Below are 12,414 nucleotides of genomic sequence, written 5' to 3' on the forward strand. Positions count from 1 at the left end.
GACTAGTAGTCATTTAGTGCTGAATATCAAATATTTCTGGTCTGCCTCTCTTCTAGGTAGGTAAGTGGCAGGATTGCATCTTCCTTCTGCCAACTTTACAGAAACATATATATATACCTAAACAGATTTCTAAGGTTTCTCCCAGGATCTTAGGAGGGACCCAAAGCTTAAGTTTCCTTAATTTCACAGTAAATTTCTTATGGTCTGTCCTCTTTCCTTTATCTGAACATCTCCATATATATTCTTCTACCCAAAATTTGTTTTACATTTGAAACTCAGGCTGTTATCCCTAGGAATTATGATCAGCCAAACACCATATGAATGAATGCTCTCCTTTTGAGTGTTCCTGCCGCAGCGTCACAACAAACCCTGAAACAGCATGGGTCCCTGTGTGCCCACTTCAACAATTCCCAATTAATGACTTCCATGGGAAGAAGAGAGGAGGATCTGCAGAAGCCAGGGTCAAGTGGGAGCCCAATGGACAAGTTTTTCCAACTAAAATCCAATCTCATGCTTCATGACCTATATGGCAAGTTCTACCTGAGAAGTAAAAAAATAAGCCAGGATAGAACATTCTTTCATTGCTTTGAATGGAGCAAAATCCAGCACCACTAGCAGGACCCCAAAAGCTTTTCCTTCCTGCTCCAGGAGGACTCAGATTTCTCTCTGTTATTTGTAACTGAGGGTAGGGGTAAGTGTGTACCCAGGTCTTTTTACTTTTTCCTCCTGGCTACTTGTCTTTTCACCCAGTTTCTTGATCCAAAGTCCAGGACATTCTGGATCAGTCAGGAAGACTAAATACTCACTTCCTGTCACCACAAACAGAAAGGAATCTTAGCTCTCTCTGGTCAGGAATTCTTAATCCCCATAGAACAAAATGAGGAGTTGCCAGTTCTCTTCACACCAACAGAGAAGGATGGATATTTTGAGCCATCATGCTCAGGAAAAGGGGGCCTGTGATTTATTTCTAGGGCAGTTCTACTTAGTGTTGGTTTTGTTCTGCCCACCATACCCCAAGTTTAATATGGGCATTACAGTTTCCTCAAGAACTATATAAAAAATATTCCAGGGTAGTCCACTGTTCCCTTCCCCAGCTGTCATCCAGATTAGGGCCCTGAACTGCTACAGTACTTGGTCCTTTCTACAGAAAATCTGTATTGCTGGTTTCCACTTTTTCTTCAAACCAGTCTGTGGTCTTAATGAGCCATAAAATTCATCCACCAAACTCAGGTTGAAAGTCCGAAATACATTTGATTCATCTCTTTATTCTGGTGCATTCCTCACATAGTAGGAGTTCAATGTGTTTTGAGCAGATAAAGACTTTAAAAAGCCAGCACCACCAATGTGATACTAACTCAAGCTGCTGGCAAATACTTTTTAGGAATAGGCAAGACACACCATCAAAAGTCAGCTAACTGGACACAAGAACTTGGATGGACCTCTAGGGAAGTTGGGTGAGTGAAAACCAAACTCAGAAGGCTATATACTGCAAGATCCCATTCATATGACAGTCTTGAAATCATGCTATTATAGAGGTGGGAAACGGGATAATGGTTGCCAGGGACTTGACTGGGGAGAGGGAAACAGGGTCTATAAAAGGTAAGCATGAGGATGGGAGGGGCCTGTGGTGGTGGCCACAAGTAGGTTTGCAACTCTCTTAGTTTCCCAGATGTAATCTGAACATAGGCTTTGTATTGGACTAGGACAGGCCAAAGAAAGAAGCAGTCCACTCCAGAATGGTAGGTTGCAGGTTTTTGTTTTTGTGTTTTAATATTTTATGACAGAGCACAAGTAGGCAGAGCGGTAGGGGAAGGGAGAAGCAGGCTCCCCGCTGAGCAGGGAGCCCAACATAGGGCTCAATCCCAGGACCCAAGGATCATGACCTGAGCCGAAGGCAGATAACTTAACCAATTGAGCCGTCCAGGTGCCCTGGTAGTTTGTTTTAATAAGCAAAGGCAACTTACATATGAGTCTTGTCTTGGGCAGCAGCAAGACAGGTGGATCCCTGCACCAGCCTGTTAAATCTTAAAAACTTTTTTAAAAGGGAGCCTCTCCAGTCCTCAGGTCCAATTCTCAGATTGTCACATCTTTTTGATCAGGCTCCCCAACACCACACAAAACCACAGGTGCTCTGGTAGCTTGTTTTAATAAGCAAAGGCAACTTACATATGAGTCTTGTCTTGAGCAGCATCTAGGAGAAAATAAAAAATATATTAGACCAACAGAAATAAATTTAATTATTAGGGAAAGAGATTCTGAGAGAAATTAAGGGACTTAGCTAAAGTCATCCAATTAAGTGAGAAATTGCTATTAGAAATTAGGATTTCTCAGTAAAATACTAGTAACTGAATCCAATAGTACATTAAAAGAATCATTCACCAGGGTCGCCTGGGTGGCTCAGTGGTTAAGCCTCTGCCTTCGGCTCGGGTCATGATCTCAGGGTCCTGGGATCGAGACCTGCATCAGGCTCTCTGCTCAGTGGGGAGCCTGCTTCCCCCTCTCTCTGCCTGCCTCTCTGCCTACTTGTGATCTCTGTCTGTCAAATAAATAAATAAAACCTTTAAAAAAAAAAAAAAAGAATCATTCACCAGAATCAAGTGGAACTTAGTTCTAGGCTGCAGGCTTGGTTCAATATTCACTAATCAATCCACATGATATACCACATTAGTTAAAGGATAAAAACCATATGATCCTTTCAATAGATGAAGAAAAAGCATTTGACAAAGTACAACATCCACTCATGATAGAAACCCTCAACAAAGTAGGATTAGAGGGAACATATCTCCATATAAAAAAGGCCATATATGAAGGAGCCACAGCTAGTCTCATTTTCAGTGAAGAAAACCTTGTTCCCTCTATGGTCTAGAACAAGACAGGAATGTCCACTCTCACCACTGTTGTTTAACATAGTATTGGAAGCCCTAGCCTCAGCAATCAGACAACAAAAAGAAAAGGCATCCAAATCAGTAAGGAAGAAGTCAAACTTTCATTATTTGCAGATGACATGATACTCTATATAGAAAGTCCAGAAACCACCCCAAAATTGCCAGAACTGATACATGAATTCAGTAAAGTCACAGGATACAAAATCAACATACAAAAATCTGTTGCATTTCTATTTACTAATAATGAAGCGGCAGAAAGAGATATCAGGGAATCAGTCCCATTTACAACTGCACCCAAACCCATGAGATACCTATGAATAAACCTAACCAAAGAGGTGAAAAGATCTGTATTCTGAAAACTATAAAACACTGATGAAAGAGATTGATGATAACACAAAGAAATGGAAAAATATTCGATGCTCAGGGATTGGAAGAACAAATATTATTAAAATGTATGTATACCCAAAGCAATCTACACATTTAATGAAATCCCTATCAAAATATCAACAGAATTTTTACAGAGCTAGAACAAACAACCCTACATTTTGTATGGAACTACAAAAGACCCCAAATAACCAAAGCAATCTTGAAAAAGAAAAAGCAAAGCTGGAGGCATCTCAATTCTGGACTTCAAGTTTATTACTAAGCTATAGCCATCAAGACAGTATGGCACTGGCACAAAAATAGACACCTAGTTCAATGGAACAGAATTAAAAAACTCAGAAATGACCCCACAACAATATGATAAACTAGTCTTTGACAAAGCTGGAAAGAATAGCCAAAGGAAAAGAGTCTCTTCAACAAATGGTGTTACGAAAACTGGACTGCAACATATAAAAGAATGAAAGTGGACCTCTTTCTTACACCTTACGTAAAAGTACATTTTATTTTTTTTAATTTTATTTGAAATCTTAGTATTTATTTTTTTATTTTTTTAAAAGATTTTATTTATTTATTTGACAGAAATCACAAGTAGGCAGAGAGCCAGGCAGAGAGAGAGGGGGAAGCAGGCTCCCTGCTGAGCAGAGAGTCTGATGTGGGGCTCGATCACAGGACCTTTGGATCATGACCTGAGCTGAAGGCAGAGACTTTAACCCACTGAGCAACCCAGGTGCCCCTAAAAGTACATTTTAAATGGACGAAAGACCTAAGTGTGAGACAGGAAACCATCAAAATCCTAGAGAACACAGCAATAACCTCTTTGGCATTGACCATAGCAACTTATATGTCAAAGGAAACAAAGGCAAAAATAAACTATTGGGACACCATCAAGATAAAAAGCTTTTGCATAGTAAACAATCACTAAAACTAAGAGGCAACCTATGGAATGGGAGAAGATATTTGAAATGATGTACCGATAAAGGGTTAATATCCAAAATCTATAAAGAACTTATCAAATTCAATACCCCACTATAAATAACCAATTAAAAAATGAGAATACCTAAACAAATATTTTTTTAAAGAAGACTTACAGATGGCCAACAGACACATGAAAAGATGCTCGACATCACTCATCATTGGGAAGTAGAAATCAAAAATACATAAAATATCATCTCACACCAGTCCAAATGGCTGAAATTAGCAAGATAGGAAACAACAGAGGTTGACGAGGATATGGAGAAAGGGGAATGCTTTACACTCTTGGTAGGAATGCAAACTTGTGCAGCCACTCTGGAAAACAGTATGGAGGTTCTTCATAAAGTTAAAAATAGAGCTACTCTATGACCCATAAACTGTACCACTAGCTACTTATCCAAAGGAGAAAAACAATGATTTGGAGGCCACCTGTACCCCAATGATTATAGCAGCAATGTCCACAATAACCAAAATACGAAAAAAGCCCAGATGTCCAGTGACAGATGAATGGATAAAGAAGAGGTGGTATATATACACAATGGACTATTACTCAGCCATCAAAAAGAATGAAATCTTGCCATTTGCAACAATGGATGGAACTAAAGGGTATTATGGTAAGCAAAATAAGTCAATCAGAGAAAGACAATTATCCTATGATCTCACTGATATGTGGAATTTAAGAAATAAACCAGAGGATCATAGGGAAAGAGAGGAAAAATATAACAAGATGAAATCAGAGAGAAAAACCATAAGAGACTCATAATCATAGGAAACAAACTGAGGGTTGCTGGAGTTGGGGGAGATGTGGAGATGGGATAATTGGGGGGGGAGGTAATGGGCATTAAGGAGGGCACATGATAGAACAAGCACTGGGTGTTAAATAATACTGATAATAACTGATCTCTACCTCTGAAACCAATAATACATTATATGTTAACTGAATTTAAACAAAAAATAAAAACAATCTTTGATATTTGTGTTAATTAATACATTATATTTGATTAATTCTTGGAAACAACAACTTAAAAAATCCCCCCATAACAAATGTGAACTATTAAAATATATAGGCCTCTTCTTTATTGTTAGGAATTTGACAAATTTAGTAAATTACGAAAATTAATAGAAATCAATTTGAAATTTTGATTAGAAGACAAGGATATTTGCATAAGATCCTCCTAACATAACAATTACTTCATTACAAGCACTTATTTTCCTGCGATGGGAAAAGTTGATTGGAAATAGAGTATTTTCTGTGACATATGAACTGGTGTTCTGAGGGACTAACACCTGCATTTTCAACTGAAAGCAACCCTTGTTTTTTCGTTGAATAAGTTCTGTATGAAGGTAATGCTTGCCCTTATCATGGTGTGGGGAGAGAACCTAGGGATACAAAAATGCTTAAAATGTGGTTCTTGGCATGAAAGAACTAATCACATCACTTGCCATCACTAAAGATTAGCTCCTTGGGCCAGAATCAGAGCCCCCTGGTCTTGGGTGCCTCATGCTACCCCCAGGGAGCCTGGCTGGCTGAGGTCCACACAGAGCCACTTTTGAAGGAGAGACCTCTTCTGGGAGCTTGCAGGAGAGACAGCCATGTGGAAAGCCTTCCTAGAGTTGAGACATCTTGTTTCTGCCTCAGCCCTCTGCATCCTGTCTCTGGTGCCTGACCTTTCTGAATGAGAGCTAATGACCCAACCAGCTATCCCCAACCCCTGCAGCTTCTTGGAACCTCTTTCTCTGCCTTGAAATAAGCATTCTGACTCTTCAAATGTTAGCATGTCAATCTCAGAAATAATTGTCTCCTTTCCCCCATAAAAATGGATGCAAGTTGTTTAAGGTCTTATAGTTTATCTATAGATAAATCAGATCTAAATGGCCAGTTCTTTTCCAATGCCACTGATTCTTGGATGGGTGACCTGATACTACATATAAACCTGACATCAACCCTACTCATGTGGAGAGCTCCTGGTATCAGTTTCCACACATTCCTGAGCATGTAGGATCTAACTAGTAAGTGATGTCCAAACTCACCAGAATATAGCTGTTATTTCTTCCACACATGCTTGCTTACAGGTGGACTCACTGAGGCATGGGAGCGTGCAGTGTTCTTTGGTCTGGTGACCACTTTTATTTTTCAGTCCATTGCCCTTAGAAAAAACTCAAGTAGCCATTGTTCTTAACATCAATGGTCCAATATCAGAAGACAGCATGACATGATGCAGTACTGCCTTTGGCAACTTGTTTTCTTTTTTAAAAAATTATGTTATCAAAGTTACATATGTAAGTGACTATAAAAGTCAAATAATTTCTCAATTATTAGTTTTTAATAAAAACTATAGCCTTCTTTCCCACCTCTCTCCATTGTTCTACATTGTTCTCCATAGTCATTTTCAAAACTTTCACCTGTTTCTTCAAGTTATTTTCTTCAGATTTCTAAATAATATGCTTAAATTCCTACATATTGATTTTCAATTTTGAATCAATTTATTATTCCTTGATATAAAAATTAGAACTTATGGCTCCTGGACTCCTTTTACTCATCTACATAGTCTTTCTCTCTACTTATCATCCTAGTACAGTTAAACCATGATTTTTGGTTAAATCAATATTCATATTTGGTTAAATATTTAATCATATTTGATCAAATTAATATGCATATTTTCTTTTTGGAAATCTTAAATCTTGTTCCATTTGACAATTGAGATACCAAATAAGATAGAATTGATAGATATTTGTCTATATTCCAGTCTTTGAAATAATAAATTTTCATCCCACCATGTACCTATAATGTTGATATCAAATAATATTATATAAAATATAACTGGTAATACTAATGCAAACACTAATATAATAATTAGTATTGATAATATTATTATTAATACTAATATAAAAACTAACATAAAAACAAATATTAAGAGAGAGATGTTGCAAAATGCAAACACTAAAATATCTAGTTTGAACTGACTTTCTGTTCTGGAACAGTAGGGACGATGTAAAAATTTGGGATAGGCTTTAGGCAAGATGCCAGACTCCAAATTAATTACTGACTTAAATATTAAACATAAAACTATAAAACTTTTGGTAATAAGAATAGAAGAAAAATTTCAGGATGGGGGACTAGGCATAAAATTCTTAGACTTAACACCAAAGCATAATCCATAAGAGGAAAAATAGATAAATTAGATTTCATAAAAATGACAAGTTTTTGCTCTGTGAAAGCCATTTAAATATATGTAATATCTTAATTCCAATATAGTTAACATACAGTCTTATATTAGTTTCAGGTGTACTAATATATACACCTGATATATACACCTGTATAGTGATTCAGCAATTCCATTAAACATCCATTGCTCATCACAAGTGGACTCCTACATTCCCATCACCTATTTCACCCCCCACCCCCGCCAACTCACCTCTCCTCTGGTAACCATCAGTTTGTTCTCCATATTTAAGAGTCTGTTTTGAAAGACCCTATTAAGCTAAGGCTATGATAAACTATAGACTAGGAAAAAGAATCTGTAAACCACATTTCCAGTGAACTGCTAGTATCTGGAATATATAATGAACTCTAAAAATCAAAATAAGAAGCAATGCAATTATATAAAATACATTTCACAGAAGATATATATGGCAAAGCTGCACATAAAAAATGTTCAACTTCATAGTTATTAGGAAATGAAAGCTAAAACTACAATGAGATATCACTACACAATTAACCAAATGACTAATATTTAAAAAATAAAGACAATAGCAAATCCTGGTGAGGATTGGAGAAATTGGATTGCTCATACATTGCTGGTGGATTATCAGTGGAAGACAATTTGGTAGTTTCTTTAAAAACTAAAGGTGGATTTACCACATGACCCAGTAATTTGTCAGAGAAATAAAGTCTTACATTCACACAAACACCTGTACATGACTATTTTTTTCATAGTAGTCCACAGTTGGAAGCAACCCAGATGCCTTTAATGGGTGAATGATTAAGGAGACTGTGGTACAACCACACACGGAATACTACTCAGTAGAAAAAGGAACGAACTATGGATATACTTAAAAACCCAGATGAATATCCAGATAACTATGCTGAGTGAAAAAAGACCAACCCCAAAAGATTACACACCATATGATTCCATTTATATAACAGTCTTGAAGTGACAAAATTATAGAAATGGTGAACAGATTGGTGGTTGCCAGAGGTAATGAATAGATAGGAAGTAGAGGGGATGGGTGTGGCTATCAAAGTTCAGTAAGAGGGTTCCTTGTGGTGATGAATTCTTTGTATCTTGATACCATTAGTGAAACCAGGCAAAGGGCACAAGGATCTCTCCCTATTGTATCTTAAAATTGCATATGAATCTATAATTATCTCATAACATAAAGTTTAATTAAAAAGTCATTAACCAGAATAGGAGTTAGATGAAATGATAAATAATAACCCACTAAGAAAATAATATAAATTCAAATATAAGTAAAGGAAAAATTAAATTTTAAGTAGAAATTGACATATCCACCATAATAGTGGGGACTTTTAAGACATTTCTGCCTTAAGCTCATAGATCCAATAATAAAATTTAGTGAGAACATAGATTTAAACAACACAATTACACAAGCTAGACCTAGTGGACATATATAGAACCCATCACCCATCAAATAGAGACTGAAAATACTTTTGAAATAGCTATTAAAATTGATCATGTTGGGCAAAAGTTTTATTTTTAAAAAATTTTATTGAGAGTCTTTATCAATCAATAAAAGACTAAAACCCAATGGAAAATTAGTTATAGTCACAATAAAGGAAATCATAAAATATGAAACACAAAAATTTAATACATTTATAAAATTTTGTTCAATCTCACTAAGATTTAAAATAACTTATGTTCATTTGAAGATATTCTAGATTCCAGTATGCCAAAATGGCTGATTCAGTGTTATCATTCTTTGTTGCTGGGTATGAGACTTTCTAGAAAGCATCATGCCAATATATTAACAGTTACCTAAACAGTCCTATAGAAAACAAAATCACAATGAGATACCACCTCACACCTGTCAGAATAACTAAAATTAACAACACAAGAAATGATAGGTGTTGGTGAGGATGCAGAGAAAGAGGAACAAGCTTGCTCTATTGGTAGGAATGCAAATTGATGCAGCTACTCTGGAGAACTGTATGGAGGTTCCTCAAAAAGTTAAAAATAGAACTACTCTATGTTCCAGCAATTGCACTACTAGGTATTTACCCAAAGGATACAAAAATACTCATTCAAAGGTGCACATGCCCCCCTATGTTTACAGCAGGATTATCAACAATAGCCAAAATATGGAGAAAGCCCAAATGTCCGTATTTCCATTGACTGATGAATGGATAAAGAAGATTTATATCTATCTATCTATCTATATCTCCACATCTATAATGGAATATTACTCAACCTTCAAAAAGAATGAATCCCACCATTTGCAACAGCATGAATGGAGCTAGAGTGCATTTCTCCAGTCAGAGAAAGAAAAATACCATATGGTTTCAATCATATGTGGAATTTAAGTAACAAAACAGATGAACACATAGGAAGAAGGGGATATAGAAAAAAAAGAGAAAGAAGCAAACCATAAGAGACTTTTAATGACAGAGAACAAACTGAGGGTTGATGGGGAGAGGTGGGTGGGGGATGAGCTAGACTGTTGATGGACATTTCAGAGGATACTTGTTGCCATGAACAATTGATGTTGGATGAAAGTGATGCATCAGCGAATGCTACTCCTGAAACCAATATTGCACTGTACATTAACTCACTAGAATTTAAATAAAAATTAAAACACTTCAAAAAAATTAAAACAAAACATGCTTATAAACTTTTCATCAACAATTCAACTTCTACAAAAAAAATTTATCATCTAATAGTAAGCTTTGGAAGAGATGTGACAAATTTCGAAAGTCAACATCATATAAGTTGCATTCCTTGAGTCTCTGATCATAATGCAATAGCATTAGAATTTTGGAAAAGACAAACAAACACATGCACATACTCATAAAAAATCACACATCAAAGAAAATCATAATAGGTTTTGAAACAAAGTGGAAAAATCACATGACATTTTTATGATGAGCTTAAAAAATAATTAAAATGTAAAGCTTTTACAGTTGCATCGAAATAATAAAATATCTAAGAAGAAATTTAACTAAAGACATTAAAGACTTGTAGACTGAAAACTATGACAGAGATTAAAGAAATTGAAGAAGACAAATAAATGAAAAGATATCACATGCTTATGGATCAGAAGAATTAGTACTGTTACAATTCCATACTACCCAAAGCAAACTACAGATTCAATAATGTTGTATGGTGACTACAATTATCATGATGAGCATTGAGTAATGTATAGAATTGTTGAATCAATACTGTATAGTAATCAAAACAGTATGGCAGTGGCATTAAAACAGACACAGAGATCAGTGAAACACAAAATAAAGAGGCCGGGAAAAAATGCATACATTTACAGTCAATTAATTTAAGACAAAGGAGCCAAGAATACACAATGTGAAAGGATTGTCTCTTCAGTAAACAGTGTAGAAAATACTGGAGAGGTACATGTAAAAGAATGAAACTGGACCACTTTCATACACCATTTGTAATAATTAATTTTAAATGGAATAAAGACTTGAATGTAAGATCTGAAACCATAACTCTTCTAGAAGAAAACATAAGTAATAAGCTCCTTGACATCTGTCTTGGTGATGAGTTTTTGGATTTGACACCAAAAACAAAAACAGCAAAAGCAAAAATTAACAAATGAGACTACATTAATCCAAAATGTTTCTGCATAGAAAAGAAAACATTTATCAAAATGAAAAGGCAACCTAGAAAATATCTTCAAATCATATATTTAATAAAGGGTTAATATCCAAAAAATATTTAAAAACTCACAGAACTCAATAGTAAGAAAAAAAATCCAATTTAAAAATGGGCAGAAGATCTCAACAGACATTTTCCCCAAGAAAACATACAGATAGTTGATAAATACATGAAATCATGGTCAGCAGGACTAATCAACAGGGAAATAAAAATCAAAACCACAATAAGATATCACTTCACATTTGTGAGAATGGCTATTGCCAGAAAGACAAGAAATATGTGTTATCAAGGGCGTGGAGAAAAGGGGACCCTTGTACATTGTTGTGGGAATGTAAATTGATGTAGCCACAATGGAAAACAGTATGGAGTTTCCTCAAAAAAGTTAAAAATTGAAGTACTGTGTGGTCCAGCAATATCACTTGTGGGTATTTATTCAAGGGAAACAAAAACACTAATTTAAAAAGATATCTCCTTCCCCATGTTTACAGCAACATCATTTACAGTAGCCAAAATATAGAAGCAAACCAAGTGTCCATCCATGGATAAACGGTTAAAGAAGATGTGGTGTATATATACAGGAATAAAATTCAGCCATTAAAAAGAAAGAAATTTTGCCATTTGTGACAACATGGATGGCCCCTGAGGGAATTATGCTGAGTGAAAGAAGAATAACAAATATTGTCTGATCTCACTTATATGTGGAATCAAGGGAAAAATCATAAGAGAACAGAGTAGTGGATGCAAGAAGCAAGGGGCTATGGAGGTGGAAGAAATGGGTGAATGGGGTAAAAAGGTACACAGTTCCAGTTGAATAAGTCAATGGACAGCATGGTGACCATAATTAATAATACAGTATTGCATGTTTGAAAGTTACTAAGAGAGTAGATCTTAAAAGTTCTCAACACAGAAAAAAAATGTGTTATAATATTTATAGACATTAATTTATACTTATTGTGGTAATCACTTTTCAATATGAACAAATATTAAATTGTTATGTTGTATACCTGAAACTAATATAATGTATGTCAATCATACCTCAATTAAAAAAAGAGAGAGAAGGGAGGCTGGGACTAAAACACATTTATCTTGGGGCGCCTGGGTGGCTCAGTGGTTTAGGGCCTCTGCCTTCGGCTTGGGTCATGATCCCAGGGTCCTGGGATCGAGCCCCGCATCGGGTTCTCTGCTCAGCAGGGTCCCTGCTTCCCCCTCTCTATCTGCCTGCCTCTCTGCCTGCTTGTGATCTGTGTCTGTCAGGTAAACAAATGGAATCTTAAAAAAAAAAAAAAAAGAAAACACAATTATCTTATTTATTTTTTACTAAA

The sequence above is a fragment of the Mustela erminea genome, chromosome 9 (genome assembly GCF_009829155.1).
Source record: "Mustela erminea isolate mMusErm1 chromosome 9, mMusErm1.Pri, whole genome shotgun sequence".
Classification (NCBI taxonomy): domain Eukaryota; kingdom Metazoa; phylum Chordata; class Mammalia; order Carnivora; family Mustelidae; genus Mustela; species Mustela erminea.